Genomic DNA, 17,912 nt, shown 5'->3' on the forward strand with positions numbered 1-17,912 from the left:
CTCATCCCTTTGGTCGTTATCTTACACGAGGCTTTGTGTTAAAGAAAAACTGCAAACGTTTTCACTTCCAGTACATGCTTTGGCTCATTAATCCTCAACAGTATTGATTTTATGTCATGTTTTTTTCCATGTTAATTGTTCCAAATGGAGAGGAGCTGCCAACGCTGCAGTGCTGATACATCTCCTCCTAACCACACACCTCAGGAGAGGATGGAAGGTCCATTTTTTAGCTGCTAAGTGTAGCTGTAACACAACTTGAAACCAGCTGTTTCTGTTTTGCATTTGCAAATGTTTTTCAATGTAAGTTGATGTTAGGGCCTGCCAGCATCTGCAGCAATGCTGCCAGCAGCTTATTAACAGGCCAATTGCCAATTGCTCAACATTGTTATATTACACCAGAGCCTAAAAGTCTCTGCAATCAGAGCATCCATTTTCAACATCCTTTGCGTATATTTATGATATTTTCTTATTTTAAAGTGCCCTGCTATTCCTCTGTTAAATATCCACCAACCATTTGGCAAAGAAAAGCATTAAGAATAAAGAGAACTGTCACTCAGAACCACATTTCTGAAAGCAAGCCTGCATGTGATAGGTCTTAGCGCTGTGTCCGAGTTGGTGTGACAGGAGTGCCCATCCCAGGAAGAGCTTCCCGGGGTTTGCCAGGCAAGGAGATCAAACCCCTAAGACCCCAGGTCCTGTCAGCTGCATGCAGAACTGACAGCCCTGGGAAGGATGAGGTGGAGAAGTGGGGGAATACGTCCCTCCTCACAAAATTCATTGGAAGCCCGGAAAGCAAAAAAGCTCACAACAGCATTCAGGACCAGGCCAAAAAATGCTGGTGTGTGAGGCTGTCCTGCAGTGAGCAGTCAGCTGGCAGGAGCAATAGGAGTGCTGGGATACATCAGGATGCTTTTGGGACCTTGAGTGCCCAGCCCTCACTGCAGCTGGTGAGTGAGTGCAGTTTCTCAGAGCAAAAGTGCTGTCCAGCAAGTCTGCAGGAGAGAAGGGACAGCAGCTCTCAGCTTTTGCAACTCTGCAGGAGAGAAGAGACAGCATTTCTCAGCTTTTGCTCTGCACTCATGGCCAGGACTGGTGTTGGAAGCTTCTGTCTCCCTCTGAGCACAGCCAGTGCCTCTAGTCCTGTCTGTTCACCATCCCTGATGCTGTTTCTCCTGACCTCTGCAGCCCCTCCTGCCCTGCCCTCTGGGACAAACACTGCACAAGCTCTTGGGCAGAGTGTTGGTCCTCATGTCAAAAGTGCCATTTGGAAAAAAAACAAACCATAAAACCAAAGACCCCATGAAGTGGCCACCTCCTGCTGACAACATTAAACTCCCTGAGTGTGAGAGGACACCCAGGTCTTTCAGTGTGCCATGTTAGCTTGGCATCTTTGATACCAAACCCCCATCTCTGCAGGATCATCCCATGGCACCATGCCCATCTCTGCACTGGGAGGTGAGGGAGAGCAGCCCTGGTGACCTGAGGGGAGGAAGGCCTGGATGTCTCCAGGAGAAGAGCCCTGAGGACCTGACAGGAGGGAGGGCTGCTTGTCTCCAGAGGCAGCACGTGCCCCCCTTAGACATTAATTAAACATTGCCTCCCGTGCCACGTGCCACAGATAATTGCCCTTAATTTCCCATGCTGGTGCAAAGGAGAGGGAATAACTCCAGTGCCTTTGTTAGCTGCCAAGGGCCTCATTACTGTCAGGGGATGCAGCCCTGGACGGGTGGCTGAGGTGCACCATGGCAGTACACCTGGCAGGCCCCACGCTGCGCACCCTCCCCTTTCCACAGGGCTGCTGGGGCATGTGGGGACTGGTGGTGTCAAATCATCTCTCAGGGGGCCCTGAGCTCCTGCTGGGACATCAGCCCTGGAAAGAAGGCAAGGATTTGCCAGCAGGCCTCTGGCTGGAGCCACCAGTGTCGGAGTGGGATGTTTTCAGCCAGCGAGCAGAGAGCTTTCTCCAAAGCATTCAAACAGAATGACCTTTGGTGGGGGGAAGAGGGCTGAAGGACACCCCTTCCAAGGATGTGTGCCAGGTCCATGAGGAAAGTGCTCCACACATTTGTTTATAGTGTTGAAGGTGTAAGAGACCACACACCAACCCACAAGGGTCCCATGTAAGAGGGTTTATACAGCCCAACAAAACCAGAAATGAGACAAATTCAGATTATTCACACCCCTTAAATGCTTTTCTCCATCTGTTACTCACCTTTTGAGTTGCGTTTGAGTTTTACATCTAACCATCCCCTCCACCCTACCAGGCATTCCTTCACAGCAGCCCCATTCTGTCTTCCAGCTTTTACTTCTTTGCCTGTAAATCTGCTTTCTGTTCCCTCCCCTCTTCATTCATGACAGTTCAGGTCATGACAGCAATGAACACAATGTGTGAACCTTGAATTATGCTCTAGCTAGAGATGATCCACAGGTAATTTCCTCATCTTAGCTTCTCTGCCTAAGCTAGAACAAGCATTCATTACTACACTCCTGGCTGATCTGAATGATATCTCAAGCATACAGAGATCCTTCCCTGGAGGCTTTCCTACCCCCCTCTTGCTTGTGATGGCTCAGGAAGTTCCTGAGCCAGATGTGGCTTCCTTGTGATAGGACTCAGCTGCCAGGGACAGTCACTTATTTGCTAAGGCTGTGAGAGAGCAGGCAAAGAGGTTAAAAATACAGAGAAATACTGTTTAAAATTATTCTTATTATATTTTTTTCTGAGGGCATATCATGATATGCATGTTAGGAGATAATTGTGTCTTACCTGACACAGATAACAGAGCAAAAATCTCAATTGCAAGGTGAAATAAGACACAGAAATTGGCAGCCAGATATGTTTACTACAGAATGAATCCAGTAGTGCAATATCTGGCCAAAGAATTGGGATCTTTCTGCAGCCCATGTTTACAGCTCAGCCCAAGTTGCTGAGATCTGTGGCTCTGATCCAGCAGAGCACATATTTATCTCTCAGCATGTGAGTAATCCCATTCACTTCATTTGTACCGCTTACGCACTTCAAGAGAAACAAATATTTGTGTGACTTGTCAGATGTGGCTCTCACTGAGCCAGAAGCAAAGAAAGAGAGGTGATTATGCAGTTCCATGGGGAAGAGTGTTTGGAGATGTTTTTCTCTTCTTCATCCTTGCAAAGGATGCTGTATGAATTAGAGCCCTAGCTAATGCTCAGTTAGTGCTCGTAGTGACTGCCACTGAATCTGCTTTGGCTGATAGTGACAGGAGTCTTTAGGGATTACCTTTTTTTTTTTTTTAAATGTTTGCAGTACTATGTTTCTTTTAGTTAAACAGATCTCAAGCCTGGGAGAAGTCTTCGTGGGTGCTTTTCATAGTGTTCTGTCACTCCTATAATTAAATAAGCCCTCTTCTTGAGCTCTGTAAGAATATGCTGAACTGGTCCTTGTAAAATGAGGATTTTTTATGCATTAATATAGGTGCCAGTGTTCACACAGCTGTAGCTGGTGTGTGTGTGTTTATGCAGATAAGTATTTTGAGCAGGGAGGAGCCTCTGTTGGCTGCACACTTGATCTCCCTGCTGAAATGAGTGACGTGAAGTGCTGTAAGACACATTATTCCCATTCTTGCCCCAGGCTGAGATTGCCAGTGCTCACATTACAGGGAGACCACTTGACCCATCTCCACTTATGCACACAAAGTACACTTCATGATTTTACTACAGAGTGTATGATTTGCCTCCATGGGTCAGCCTATCATCTTTCATAAATCCCAAAAAGAGCAACACCTTCTGGGTAGCAGCCAAAATAAGGACTGCTGGGGAATCTGATATTTGTTTCATGTTTATATCAGGAGGAGTCAAGCAGTGATAGATCTCCTATCACTTCATTCAAGTTTCTTGCAATGGGTTATGGGATAAGAAGCCAGTTGCTCCAAACAAAGTTGTGTAAACTTGTAGAAGCTGGTAAACCCACAACACATGAGAATAAAGAGTTGTTAAAAATCTCCTTTTTCAGTTGGTCTTTGTGCTTAAAACTGAATATTATCCCTTTACTTTCCCTTTTTCTCATTTCAGGGAAAACAAAAAAAATACATAAACCCAGATTTTGATATGTTTTGTATTCACTTTGTGTGACAGGGTTCATTGCAGAAGCTTGTTGGGATCTCCTGACTTCTGTTTCTGCTGGAGAGGCTCTTTACCCTCTTTTCAGTTTGCATTTACATCATTTCTTTGTGTTTGCCCTAAAGATTAAGGAAGAATGCAAGACAGCTATATCCTTTGCTATCTACTGTAGCTGCAGCTGGCACAGTAAAGTGATTTCTTCTGGGGTACATAATTTAATTTTTCTCCAAGAGCTCAACGATGTACAATTAAATTTGTGGTTTAATGAGACAGAGAAATGTCCCATCATTCCCATGAATTAGAAAGGTATAAAGCACTTCCCAATGGGCCAAGTCAGACTTATCAAATTTTAAATTAACCATCATTATAGTTCATAAACTATCACAGATTATTCTTCCAAGACCTGTTAAAGTGAAAATTTAAAAGATCACATAAATAATGCCATGTGCACAGTTTTAACTCTCAAATTTTAGGCCAATAGAAGGCCTTGGATGGAGTCTAATTAGGCACAGGGGCCATAAGGGCAATGCAAAACCCCAATCATTGTCAGTGGAGCCAAAATTCCAGCTAAAACCTCTGACATTTTGATCATTATAACAAAATTCTCATTTTAACCACAATTTTTTCATTTATTTATGGTCCGGTCTAAGTGTCTTATATGACCTGGGCTGCTCTCTTACTCAGACGTGACTAATTGCCCCAGTCATGCCAAGTTCCTGATTCAAGGACGTCTGGTACAGTAAGGACCACAGTCCAAACCTACCGTACATGAAAGCTATTTTTACCAACCTGAAACTTCTGATCAAATGAAATTTTGCTTATAAAATACCTTCTGTGCTAATTTCAAATAATTTTGAATGTCTACATAGAAAGCATAATTGCCATGTTAACTGCCAAAGTAGGCAAGAAGAATGGTCATTTCATAGAAATTTGTTTGCATTACTCATACTTTAATTTCTTTTCCATTTCTTCTAACTACTCTATTAATCTATTGTTAGTCTTCAGATCTCTTAAACAGTCTTTGCAATGCTTTTGTTCAAAGGCAGCCCTACAACAGTATAATTCAGTTTACCCTATTACCAAAAAGTCTGTGGACAAAATTAATTTTTAGCTTCATAGCTGGATAGACATTATCTTCATCTTACACATTGAAAATCTAAGTCTCTGGTAAATCTTTTTGTCTGCTTTTCTTTGCTTTCATCTACAATGTTTTCACACGTACCATCTGGGGTTTAGCTTCCAAAATCATAATTATTTCAGGAACAGTGAGGGTTAAGTAGTGAGTACTACAAGAGGAAATTTAATGTAGAGATTTCTTCCTTGACATCCCACCAGCCTCCGCCTTTCACATGGACCTCTCTCCTGTTAACCCAACGTTACCCATGCCTGACCTGTTCCCCACCCCAGACTCCCTCAGCAGGTAGTTTCCAGCATGGCCTGAGCAATTTGTGGGCTATGCAACCAGCCCATGAAGGAGAGAGTGAGTCAGCCTAGAAGTATCTGAGTGAAAATGCATCTTTAAGATATAGCACTTTGAAAAGGATAGATATGGGTTATCTGAATCATAGGTTCTACACATAAAAATATGGCATCAAAGAAGTTCCATTAACAAACATTCTCTCCACCTCTGCTTGCACCCTTTATCTGACTGAGGAGCAAATTAAGCTGCAGCAGCAGGAACAAGCAGGAGAGCTGATAGTACAACACCTCTGAAGCACCACAACCCCCGGGGACCACCGCAGTGTGAATGCTCAGCAGCAAAAAATCCAGATCAGATGTGCTCTGTTGCCCTTTTCAGAGTCTGCAGAGATCTCCAATACTCTCTTCAGATCTCTCAGATAGCAAATTCCCCAGACCAGATCTGTAGTGGTGTTGTGTGGATCAGCTTTCTTCACATTAATGGAGATTAGGCACGTAGGAATAATCAAACCTCCTAGGTTACTTATTGCACTCCTTTGCCATTGCTGCTAACCTTGCCATCCAATCACCAACTCAATCTGTTTTAAGAGCACTTGTCTCATTTGTGAGAATATTCCAATACTTTAAAGAAACTAGGTTTTTAAAAATTTTATTTTATAATTTTCCGCTATCTCAATTTTTCCCTTCTGAGATATCCTGTACATGGAGATTATGGTTTCTTAAAATGCTTTCCAACTACTTACATTTTTTTTTTAATTTAGGAAACATTATCCCTAGCCCTTTAATTAACCACACTGCCCATCTGCTCCAAGCTCTCATCAAATAACACCATTCTCGTGGCTGTGCTCTTCATCTAGAGTTCAGAGCTATCACACTATCTGGCCTCCACGATAGCCAGCCTGCTGTTCCAGGCCAAGGAATCATCTCTGCTTCCATTCCCATGACTGTGTTACTCTCAGGCACTTTGCTATTAAAAGCCTGCTTTCTCCAGTGAATCATTATCCCCATCGTGAGCACAGGCAGGACGCAGCCTGGTCCTGAGGACCCTTCCCAGGACCAGAGACAGGCAGTATCAGTGGGAGTCAGTAGATGGCTCTGTTTCAAGTCATTGCAGCGGTTTTTGAGTCAGTGTGTGTCTGTGTGGGATGATCTTTTAGTCCTGCTTCTTTCTTTTTGCAAAGTGGGCTCATACCAAATCTGTCTCTCCTCTGTGCATGTCCACTGTAGGTAAACTGTCCAAAGAACAGAGCTCAAAACCCAAAGCACACCAAATATGTCAAAACATGACAATCCCCATATATCCCAGGTACTTTTCAGTCAAATGCTAAGAGAAAGTGCTGTGACACCCCTGAGTATTAAGGCTTCAGAATGACAAAATTAATTACCTCCATCTTCCCGCAGTTTGTCCTTGCTGATGCTGCCTAGAATTTGAAGGTGCTCAGAGAGGTCACAGCTCTTTAGTATCACACTAGAGACACTGATCTTTGTTGCACAATATCATTTTTAATTGCACTTAACTATAAGAATGGCCATACTGGCTTAGATTGATTACCCATATAGTCCAACATACTGTTTCCAACAGCAACCAACAGTGAATGCCTAAGGAGGTCTATAGGAACATGTCAAGGAACTATGAGATACCCTGAGTAATTGCAGCCCTCAGCCGTTCCTGCTCCAGGGATATTCTAAATTGGAGTAGTCTCTATCTATTCAGTAACCTTCAACAGATTTTTCTTGCATGACCTTGTGCAGCTTCCTCTTGTCCCCATTTAAGGCTTTTTCATCAACAACATCCCACACCAAGCAGTTCTACAGCTCATCTACACCATCTGTAGTGTGCCTCTTTTCATTTGTTCAGAGTCTTTCCCTGCCATTTTCATTAGCCATGCCTAGCTCCTGGATTAGAAGACTGAGTGAACAGGCAGGCTCTGCTCCCCTTCTTTGTGTACTTCCCCATCTAAGAGATTTGTGTTGCATTTTGTTCAGCCTCTTGGACTTTCTGCCCATGTCCACATCACAGGTCCAGTATTAGGGCTGGAGATACACCCTGGCCAGGTATTTCACATCTCTGTGTGCCTTGCTCAATTCCCACAGCTCAAAAATCAGGATATTCTACAGCTGTGCCAAGAGACTGAGGGGAACTGTGGTACATGGCTGATAACCCCTTGCTGCCAGCACCACTGCACTGTCTAGCCCTAATAATGTTTTTTTCCCCTCTATTTTCTGCCTTGAGCACCAGTTCAACTTGATTTCGGCCCATGAGCAAGAGCAATTCTCACCACAAACTGGAACCAGGCCTTAGACTGTGTTTCTTGTCAGGCCAAAATGAGATTCAGTGCCATTAAAAGGCAGTTTTAATGGTAGTTCCTGCTGAGTAATCATGGACACCAGGCACTTTGTACCTTTGGAAATGTCTCACTAATAGCAGCATGGGGGAGGAAGGAAGTGCTCCCTGTGGAGCCTGACGCATCACTAAATCGAGTATGATTAAGTCTCCCTGTCCATCAGAGCCCTGCTCCCTGCACTCTGCCCTTCTCGCTCCTCTGGCTTTACCTGTTCCTTCTCTTCTCCAGGTTTGTGCCTGACTCTGCTCCTGGCTGTGGTTCTGTCCTTTGGGAAACATGCATCTTTCCTACCTCAGGCCCTCTGGGGATTGGATCCTAGACGATTCAATCCTCTAGGATTGAAAATAACTCACTGTCCTAGATCTGCTTTTAGCAAGTGAAAGTTTAGAGTCCCCACATCTAATCTTCTGCATGGTAAAAAAGAGATATCTCCAGAGAGATATGGTTACTCCAAAATCCCTCTGTGAAGTGCTCAAACTAATACTTAAATACCTAGAAGGAGAGGACATTGGCATTGGGCACATTGCAGAGGTTTCAGTTTTTGTCTTTGATATGAGAAACATGCAAAAGCTGGAAGGAGACCTTTACTAAAGAGTGTTTCAGCTCCTCTGGCTGTTTTGCTCTGTGGACAGGCTGCAAGGCTTTGTGCTGAACTGCAATAAACAGGAAGCATTAACAATAGCTCTGAGACAAGAAGGCTCCCCTGAAAGTCTGTGGCCCAGATATTTGGCTGGTGCTAATCAGAGCCATTCAACTGGGCTTTGGGGAACTGCATTGAGTACATCAGAACTAGTCCCAGCTCACATGTCTCTCGTGGAAAGAACGGGTGACAGCAACAGAAGGTGGTGGGGAAACATTTTATTGTGCAGCTGGATGTTTCTCATAGGTCAGAAATGAGCTTGCTTTCCAACCTCATTGCAATCCATGCAGTAAATATCTGCTGTTTTGTTGGCATTTTTGAATCACCCAGAGGAGATGTTGGCCTGCTGCATCCTCTGGAAGGTTGGATCACCCAATTAATCGTTTTACCAGAGGAAAATTATTCTTTTCTGTGTCAGTTCCCAAGTAGCATCTGATTCATGGTGTGCAAAGCAAACCAAAGGAGCCTGGTACCCATGGCCAGCTTTGGAAAGCGTACGAGTGCAAAAGGTGCAACAGAGAAAAATCCCTAATTACTAAAGTAAGTAAATAAACATACATTTCCACTTCCCAGGGGTCAGTTTGCTCAGCTCAGCCACCACTTGTCCCCACGCAGCATTTTATCCTCCACCTACTTCATCTAGAGGCAAGGGGTTTATCTTCAGGTCGCTGCTGGTGCCTTGTCACAGGCTGGCTCCGGCTCTCGGCTGCCTTTAGGTGCCGCTGCAGCCCAAAAAAACACAGCAGGGCTCAGCCTGGCCGTTCTCCCGTGTGGAACCCGGCCCTTGTGTCAGAATCACCAGCAAAATGCACCCAGTCCATCACAATTACACCGAGCAAGAGTCACAAAACTCTCGTGGCTCCCCGTGAAAGAGGCTACTGGTTTTTTTTTTTTTTTTTTAATTATTATTTATTTATTTAAATTTTTATTTATTCCACAAACTGTTCAATTCAAGTGACCCAAGTGATTCCTTCACCACGTATGTTTTTGGTAATTAACTCCCTCCTAGAAATGGGGCATTGCAGTTCAGCTGTCCTGTCCCTAGTGTGGGCAGCCCCACAGATGTCCAGCTGCTTGATCAAACACTTCCCTACCTCCAGCCTTGCAGGTGCTCTGGGATTCAACTTATTCCTTCAGGGAAGTGACAAAGTTACTCCAGACTTTACAAAGTGTGCTAAAAGCAGTGATCCTTCATCCTCACCAGTGCAAGAACTACGAAGATTGAGGTGAAGTGGTAGAAGAGCAGGATGGAGCTCCAAGCTGAAGTTCACCACTCTTGAGACTTCTGTAGGTTTTGGTCAGTGTCCCAAGATGGCCCTCACTGCAGCTGCTGGCTTTTCCCATGGACCATGGATCAGTTTCTCCATCCTATGCAGCCAGTTTCTCTGATCCGCTGCTGTGAGAACAGCTCCTTTGCTATAAAAGCTTACTCTCCTGTTTCTCTCTCCTGTCCCAGTTTCTTCTCCCCCTTTACATTTTCTTAAAGTGAGAACATTGGTTTCTTTTTTTTCCCATCTGAGTATTCTTCCTTTCTCTTCAGACTGCAGAGCTTCAGATCCCAGGCCAGATTCATCCTCTGAATTTCTGGCATTCAAGCAGAGCCTGGAATGAGACCCTCTTTTCCTGGCTGCATAGCATTTTGCCATGATATGGACGGGAAGAGTGGAAATATCTCAAGGATACTTCCAGGCTGCAACAAGCTCAAACATAACATTCAGTAATGCAGCAATTTCATTAAAATAACCCAAATTCATCAGTTATGCAAAGCCTCTCCATGGCACACCAGTGAGTCAATTAGTGAGGTTAAACCAGAACAAAACCCTGTCCCTGGGATAGGCAGTGACTTGCCCACAGCCCCGGAAAGAACAAGAGCAAGATTTGTTTTGTGCCCACGGATATACAATTTCTGCCCTTGAAATCATTTCCTCGAAGGAAAGGGATAAATTAGAGGCCCTGTTTCCCTCTCACAGATGTTGTTTTGCCCGAGGCATGTCATGAGCTAGGTTGGAATTGTTTATGTGGGCATCTCCTGCTCACCTGTAGGACCAGTCCAAATTGTAGGTGCTGCCAGGGGACATCTGGGCAGCAGCAGTGGCCAGACCCAGACATGTCAGTCCATGAGCACGTGCCAGACAGGTGTGGCAGAAACCAACCCTGTGGAACACTTCTTTCTGTGAGTTCAGTGCACAGGGGGCATCCCCAAGAATCCGATGGCAGAACCAAGGCAGTGGGGCCTGTGGGTGTGGAGGGAGCATCTCTTGGGAACCAAGTGCAAGGATTGGTGCTTAATGTTGTACACCCAACTCTGTAAACTGTGGCCAGAGTGTTTTAACTAGGCTGGCTAAGGGCTTGCTTCTCATATTGCTTCCTGTGCTTTTGTGCATTGTTACTTCTCAAGTTATTCAAAACATCTAAAGGAGGCTGAAGCAATTACACTGCAACTAAAATAAAGTCCTAATTTTGTAACCCACTTCCCCCCTCACCCACACAGAAAAAATCCACAATGAAATATAGTGCATGAGAAAATACAGAATATTCCACCTACCCTTCAACAGAGCATGTATGAGCACAGCCCTATCACAGCCAGCACCAGGCTAGAGAGCTTTTCATTAATTTGGAATATATATGGGCAGAAGCTTGATAAGCAAATAGCAGCGTTCCCAGCACACCAGCCAAGCCCTCTGAAAACTAAAAACAATAAATTTATTGAAAGCTTTTTTAAAATTGGAGGAAATTATTACTCATTTGAATTCTGTTCATGTTAAGGTCAATGGTCTTTTTTTCAGATTCTGATTGTTAATATTAGATGAAAGGACATTTCCTTTACATTGTATTTATGAACTCTAGTGGCACAAGGAGGATAACAGCCACATACATTGCACACCAGAAACATTTCTCAATTTTTCATTGTTTAAGAATTAGTTCATTACTCATTTTTCCTTTGACCTTTAAGTTAAAGCCAGGGTTATTTAAATACATTGGGCCTGATTATGGTTCTAGAATTTGTGTGTGGATACATAACTTGCATTCATTCAATGCAGTTTAGACTGTGCACATGGATAAGACTGTGGTTTGAAAAACACTGGTCTGAGGGGATTCAGTTCTGTCATGTTCCGTGTGATGGAGGCAAAAATCCCAAGAGGTTGTAGGATGGGATGAGTATGTTCAGTATCTTCTGCTGGGTTTGACAGAACAAGCCCTGTTTATGCCCCTAAGGTCGAACACCACAGCATTCAGCTGAATACGCCTGGCTTTGCATGCTAAAAGTTGCCTGCATTGCATAATACTGTGGGTATTCAGGAGGAAATTTTTGATTGCTCAGGTGAGAGCTTTCACAACGCCACACGAGCACAAAATTTGTCTTAGATTTGCTGCGGCTTTCTGCTAACAGCAAACATAATTTGACAACTGAAGGTACCCCAGAGCCTTTTGTGTGGTCTGTACCATGGAATCCACAAAACAATATACTCCTGGTGACACTTCCATTGCCCCTGGAATTGCCTCCTTTCACTTTGCTGGTGTTACTGCCATTTCATGCTCGTCAGAAGTTTTCTGTTCGTGTGGCAGAAGAAAGAAGCAAAATTCTCTCAGATTTGCCTGTGTTTAGGTGCTGGATATTGCTCAAGGTACATTCTTGCACTGTGTGTTTGCTAACAGGGACCAAAGAGTTATCAACACTGTCAAACTTTCACTCAACAGTGGAACCATGTCAGATCTGCCCTGATGTCTGTGAGAACCAGGTTTGGCTGTGGGTTTTCCAAGTGCTCCCTCCCTTTACATCAGCTGCCAACTGTGTGTCTTTGTCAGCCAGACAACAGAACTGTGTGCTGAGCTCCAGCAGTGCTGGCAGCTCTGAGACTGCCACCAAACACCTGTGAGCAGTGGCTTCCTCCTCACGTGGCTGCTGAGACACTGCTCTCATTTTTCTGGTGACAGTGAGTGTGTCCTTTTCCTCCTGAAGGTATGATAGCCTATGAGCAGCATGGCTGAAACACCATAAAACTTTAACCCAAATCCTTTCCCCCCATCGTCTCCTTTTCCTTTAATGATAGGATGAATGTGGCCTTCTCTTGCCATGTCCTCATGCACACACTTCTATCCCAGCTTTGGCAATTCTGAAGTAAATGGAGAGTATGTTGACACTTGTGAGTGGTTTGGAAAGATTTAGAAGTCCCAGAACCATTCTCCATCACAACTGATATCAACACAGCAGCAGCTCAGCCTGTCCTCTGCAGTAATTGTTAAAGGCTTCTAGAAAATGCATGAAATTAGCAAAAGGCATTTTCTGGTTTGATTCAAAAAAATATTGTGTTCTCAGAGTCAGAATTCAGAAACAAACTCTATGTTTGGCTTTCACTGGGAAATGTTAAAATACAGAAAAAAAATATCAGCATTCTAGCACAACAAGGCAGGCAGCCTTCTCCTTCCACTTTCTAATCTCCTGTGCTCACACTTGATACACAACAGCAAAGCTGCACAGAATATTTTGAACAATTCTAGTTTGTGAAGAACTCCACTAAAATTTTAGTCTCGAGTAAAGTTTTAGGGCCTCATTCAGATTTCAGAGTTTTGGCCTAAAGAAAACACGGGTTGCTAAATTATTAGTAATGATCTGGACAGCCACAGCTCATTTCAAATTAGCAGTAATGTTGCCCTTGTGATGAACAGTCATAGATTTTATGTGAAAATTTGCAGAAAAGGCACTTGGGAGGTGCTTTGCAGTCTTTTGAAACAGTGCAAAGAACACAATTTTTTCCATTAGCCTTCCAAACTCACATGTCTAAGGGCTGGTTAAAGTGAAAGACACAGTGAGGGTGTCCCGAGGCTGCCCCCGCTCCAAAATAACAATAATACACAAATAGTTCAGCTATTGAATAGGTTTGGGTAATCCTTTGTACTTTTAGTATTTCACCATCTGCCATGTCTAAAAAGAAGTACATGTAGCCAGGAGCAGTGTGAAAGACAGGCAGGCGAGGGATCATGACCCCTGCTTTTGACCTTGATGCTGAGAACTCCCATCTCAAAAGAAATCTAGGGCTGCAAACCTGTCACTAGCCCTGCCCTTCAAAGCCAGACAATTGGCAGGGCAGATTCGTCTCTGTAAAAATGAGAAACTGTTGTGGGGGGCTTAAGGGGAGGAGGGAATGAACACCAGAGAACAACAACTGCATTTCAAATAACCTCACTTATTCCTCTCAGCCCTCCTATCAGCATTTCCCTTCTCTGATTTCCATACCGAAAGCAGATATAAAGCTGTGAAAGATGTTGAAGATGTGGCACCCATTTGGAAACCTCCCAGGCAGTTGTACTGACATGTTTTTAAAGACTGCCTGTAGGTCTTTCGTCTGGATTAGCTGCACATTCTTCCCTTGGCTCCTTTTCTGTACTGAAGAGCTCCCTCACTTTTATCCATTGCAGGACAAAGTTCCCCTTAAATCCCCACCTTAGAACTCACTAATTTACACAATAGAAGAGACTTGCTTACCACCACTTTGCATCTGTATTTACACACGAGGGGCACCTGCATCCAAGTGAAGTTCCTTTTGGGGATTGACTTCCCTTTGCAAAGCAGGAGTACATTCCAGAGCTTCACTCACTTTAAGTTCACACCAAATATGCAAGTTCAGCTGACTTGTTCATGAGAGTAAAGCAAGCAAGAGCTGGCCTCCTACTCAACCTCACATATGAGCAAGGCTTTTCTTTTTTATAGGCTTTTCTTGAAGCCTTTACTTGTCAGAAGTAAGCAGAATTTTCTACTTTCAAAGGAAGGACTGGTGGACAGAACACACTGACATTGCTGTCCTGGTCTACTTCTCTTTCATTAGGTTTTTTTTATTATTATTGTAGAGGAAAATAACATAGATGGGGAAAAAAATCAGGAAGGTCTATGCCAGACACATAAAGCTGAGGTGTTCATGTTTTGCAAATTGTTTCTTCTCCTGTCTACTCACAGATAATGGAGTTTTTGACATCGAGCCACAGAAAAACAGAAAAAAAAAATGTTGCCTGCCTTGGCCAACCTATTGAAAGAAATAATCTCTTTCCAGTTTGTTTCCATTCCCCTCATTAATCCTTCTTTCCTGCCCAGCTTAACTCTCCCATCCTGTTATCTTCGCTTCGTGATGTTTCACCCAAGACAAGGCTGATGCCTACCATAACAAATTCCCCTGGCAAAAAGAGAACATGACAAGAATCTGCAGGCAGATAGAAACCTGAATGGCTGGCCTTAAGCTATATTGATATTTCTGTAGTGATATATACAGAGACTGCAGTAAAAACCTAGACCTTTGGCCCACTAGGGCCAGTTACTTGTTTTTAGATGTGGCTGCTAATCAGTCTTTCAAAGGAAAATGAAAAGTCCCTGTATTACACTGAGCTCTGGTGTATTGCTATAGAGAAGAATTTTTCCTTGACCTTACAAATCAGCAAGATATGTCATGCTTACTCTGGTATCCAAATACCTACAAATATTATCAATCAACATCAAATAACGGAGTCCTACTCAAAATCCAGGATAACAAATACATGAATGAGACTATGTAATTGGGTCATTGGTCATCATATGTTGTCCTTTTAAAATGTTGTTTCCCTTCGCCTTGGAAAGGTTGGAATAAATGATCTGATTGTCTCTGACCTAGCGAAGGGAAATGAAATAACAGCTGGGTAGGTCAAGAAGGAGATGAGTCATGTTACATTCAACTCATCAGGAAGGGCCAGAAATCTGGACTACAGGAATTAGGACAGCTGAGAGGGACTAAAGCAATTGCAAGTGTATTGGACTTTTATCCAAGTCCCTTAAAATGGCCTTTGGTTCTCGCAAAGTCAGCAGAAAACTGGCAATATATTGCTGGAAATGCTTGACAAAAGTGGAAAAGAAATTGCTTTTAACACAAGGTTCAGTGGAAAATGTCAGCGCTTCATTTGAAAATATGGGCTGCTGTCTTAAAATCTGGAAGGTTTTAGCGGAGAAATTGTTGCAGCAAAATACAAATTAATTTAGGAGAAATCAACAATCTTTCCAAAATGTCACAAGATTTCTTTACCTGACTCAATGTAGACTTTTTGGATTTCTTATCACTGAAATATATTGTATAGTCCTAAATCAATACACTGCAATACTGGCAAGCATCACCAACAACACATATGCTTTCATTTTATTATTAGTGGCATTACTGTAAGAAAGAGCAAACTGTGCTCTTTTATATGTATCTGATTACTTCCATTTACAAATATGGATTTGCTTTAATAGTCTTCTAGAACAGGACACACCCTGCACACTTTCCCCCCTATAAATCATGCCTAAACTCCTTCTCCTGGTCCAAACAGACTGCAGAACATCTCCTGATCACTTCCGCTATTTCTGCTTCTTATCCACTCAGTTGATTCCACAGTGTCCAGAGGTTACGAATGTCCAAGTGATGTCTCAAACCTGTGAATGAGTCAAAAAAGCTAAGTCCACAAGACCACAGATAATGCTCTAAATTCAACTATGCAGCAAGACAGCAAAATAACAGAAAACTTTTTTTATGTCAATGAACATCAGGTAAAATTGGAGGCAAGCAAAGGCAGGCAAACAGTTTTTGGATTAAGCACACGGGTTTTTTGCTCTATGATTTTGCCTCAGGTTCATTTTGAAGTGTATAAGTTTTTATTTTTTTAATTATAGCTCCAGTGTTTGAGGTTTTATTGGAATTTGGGGGGTTCTTTTTTCTTTTTCCTGGGTAAAAAGAATATCAAAATAGGATAAATGCTCAGACAACTGGCAGGAAATATTTTCTGAAACCAAAAGGAACAAAGATGAAGATGAAAGTAGCAGCAATTCACATTGTCCTAACTAGTCACTCCAGCACTGGGGGTAACTGTATTTTCATGAGGAGCAAGAAGGAATGCAAATCCTCTGAAGGACCAAGGACTAGCACTGTGTTGGGGAGCACACAAACTCCTACTAGCTCAGGGCTGAATAGCTGCATGGTGGGATGCACTCAGGTACCCCACAGCATCAAGGGAGCAATGACTGCTTCAGAGAGCGACTGTTGTGGAGTCTCCATCCTTGGAGGCACTCCAGTCTCAGCCAGGCATGACCCTGAGCAACCTGATCTGACTTTGAAGCTGTATTTGGCTTTGAAGTTGGCTGAGCTGTGAGTGGGCGTGTGACCAGGTGACGCTGAGAGGTCCCTGCTGCTCTAAGATGTTCTGTGATTCTCTCTAAAGCTGCTCAAATGAGTTCCCTGTGCAGCCAGAGTGACACAAAGCTAGGCAGTGATAATGCTTTAGCACAGAACCTGTAGCCAGCAACACGAGTAATGTCTCTCTTTCCGAGGGTAAAGGCAAGATGTGAGAGTTGCTAAAGTAATGAAGATCTAACGACATAAACAAGGCAGTTGTTTGGAAGGTGAGATAGTATCTCTTTATTAATCCAGTTGATAATGGTGAGAAAACAAAGATAAGGTTGGGGGAATGTAAGACTTTTTCAGGTCTGCTTTTTTTCATGACAGGTCATCTTCAGTTGATTTTGTGAATAATCATTATTATTGCAGTGCAAAACTATGGAGAGATGGTGACTCCATCCATATAATTACTTGAGAAAATGAAGAATGTGAGATTAGGCTTTAAAATGTGCATTAATGAGATGTACAGACCGACAAAAAGGAAAATTGAGTTTGTTTTGAAATAAAATGCAATGTAAAGGGAAATTCTGCAAGTTGGATTTTTAATTTGCTTTCAAAAGTAATTTTAATTTTCATTTCTCCGGTAGACTCCAGTTTGCACAGACTGCAAAACTACAATTCAGTTCACTGGAAATGGTGATGTCTAGGGAAGAGAATCTCTTGTCTGGGACAGCAGAGGACATTTCAGGTCAGAACTAAGAACTTCTTTGCTGTCAGTGATGACCTTCAAAGAGCTCCGAGAGATGCATTTGCTTCATGTCAGCCCTGTGAGTCACTCTTTTACACAAGTATTAAATGCATCCAGATTATATATACTTAATGAAAGAAGCCAGGCTTTATATCTTGTTTTGTTAAAGATGTCTTATTTCCTCAACTGTTCAACCTGAAGACATCTCCCCAGTGCTGTGAATTCAGGGGGCTGTCTGACCCAGTCAGGGCAGGTTTGTAGTTCAGACAGATCCAAACCTCCCATAGTTTCGCCCTTAGATTACCCTCTAGATTATTTGTGAAAATGTCCCTGCCATTCAGCAGCAGAATAAATTATTTGTTTAGAGTTTGAGGAGAACCCCAAAGCTTTCTTTCCCCTTGTTCCATGCAGCTCAGCACCTCTCTTTTGCTGCTCTCATTCTGCGTGGATCAGCTGAGGGTGAAGTTATCTCAACAGGTGCCTGGGGGGCCTCTTGGGCCCTGTCTCTAAGTGTTGGTATTTTTAAAAAAGCCAAGGTTATATGAGGGGTGGGCTACATA

General features: G+C 43.2%; 1 long non-coding RNA gene across 1 annotated transcript; it reads left to right on the top strand.

The window, feature by feature from the left end:
• The first annotated feature begins 1,033 nt into the window (after positions 1–1,033).
• LOC137475186 (uncharacterized) lies at positions 1,034–17,566 on the top strand. Its single transcript, XR_010999732.1, has 3 exons — positions 1,034–1,455; positions 9,701–16,888; positions 17,259–17,566. It is a non-coding gene; the product is annotated as an uncharacterized lncRNA (long non-coding RNA).
• Positions 17,567–17,912: the final 346 nt, after the last annotated feature.

Source organism: Anomalospiza imberbis, chromosome 6, assembly GCF_031753505.1.
Source record: "Anomalospiza imberbis isolate Cuckoo-Finch-1a 21T00152 chromosome 6, ASM3175350v1, whole genome shotgun sequence".
NCBI lineage: Eukaryota > Metazoa > Chordata > Aves > Passeriformes > Viduidae > Anomalospiza > Anomalospiza imberbis.